Below are 1,335 nucleotides of genomic sequence, written 5' to 3' on the forward strand. Positions count from 1 at the left end.
ATTTGTTTAGAAGGGTTTAGACCTGTCCGTATCCGAGTTTGAATATTCAACATGCGATACCATATCCGTATCCGAATACTTAAATCGTATACTTATAATATCGATATCCAACAATATGTTATCCAACAGGATTGATATTATCCGTATTCGAATCCAAATTCGACCAAAAATATGAAAACAAATGTGGTATCGATGATATCTGTCCGTTTCCGATCCGTTTTCATCCCTAATAGGTAGTCTGGTTTTTTAGTCTGCTGGAGATGCGCTAAGTTTAACACTAATATGCTTCTTTTATAATCATGAGTAAAACCATTAGTTGGTGACACAAATCCATAGTGATTATCTCCCCAATTTCACCACCGGCATGCATTATGAACCAGCAGTGAAAATCATTTTCACTAAAGGATTGTAATATGAACCGATGGTGATAACTATGCTGTAGCATAATAAAATTATTAGCTTTTCTAAATTAAGTCGGATGAACCAACTTTATGTTAAAGTTATAGAACTCGATACTATTTCATTGTTCAATTGAACTTATCAGAGTGTTTTTCTCCCATAACAAAACTACAAATAGTATTAGCATAAGCTAAGTTTTAGGGAAACAAATGAAATCAGTAGTTCAAAAATTATCCTTGAAGTTCTCATTTTGAAATTCAAAAATTTTGAATTGCCCAAATAAAGTCAGATGGAGAAAGGATCAAACCAAAGTTAAAACTACAACTTTGTAGTTAAGACATTTTTTTAAAAAATTAAATCTTCTAAAGCTTCAAATATTCTTTACAATGACCATATGAACTCGGACAGAGAAATGACCACAATCAGCTACACGTTGATGAGGTGTACAACCTCCGTAGATGATGATCACTTTTCATTTTAAATTATTCACGGATATAAAATTCCATTTAAATTAATCATAATTCGAAATTCAAAATTTTCAAATGACCTAACCAGATCTACAACTTTATAATTGATGTTTCTTTTTGTTGAAAATCATTTACGATACCATTTAAAGTTTTCAAATTACAAAATTTAAACTTTTGAAACAACGTTAGATGGAAAAGCAACGGCAGAAACGCAGAACCTGCTTGAGCCCAGGGGCGGCCACCCCAATTTTCCGTTACGATTCCCGCATGGCCTCGTCCAAAAGGCGCACGCTCGGAGCCGTCCGTTTGGGAGCCCGATCGGCCGTGTGCGTGCGCGCACGCATCCACCCCGTGCACGCAAAGATGCAACGGAACGCAGCAACGCTTTCCAGCTCCGACCCGGACACGACAAGCGCCGCGCGCGTCGGACTCGAACCCGCCCCACGCATAAATGTGCGTGCCCGCCGCC

The sequence above is a fragment of the Sorghum bicolor genome, chromosome 1 (assembly GCF_000003195.3).
Source record: "Sorghum bicolor cultivar BTx623 chromosome 1, Sorghum_bicolor_NCBIv3, whole genome shotgun sequence".
In the NCBI taxonomy this organism is placed as follows: domain Eukaryota; kingdom Viridiplantae; phylum Streptophyta; class Magnoliopsida; order Poales; family Poaceae; genus Sorghum; species Sorghum bicolor.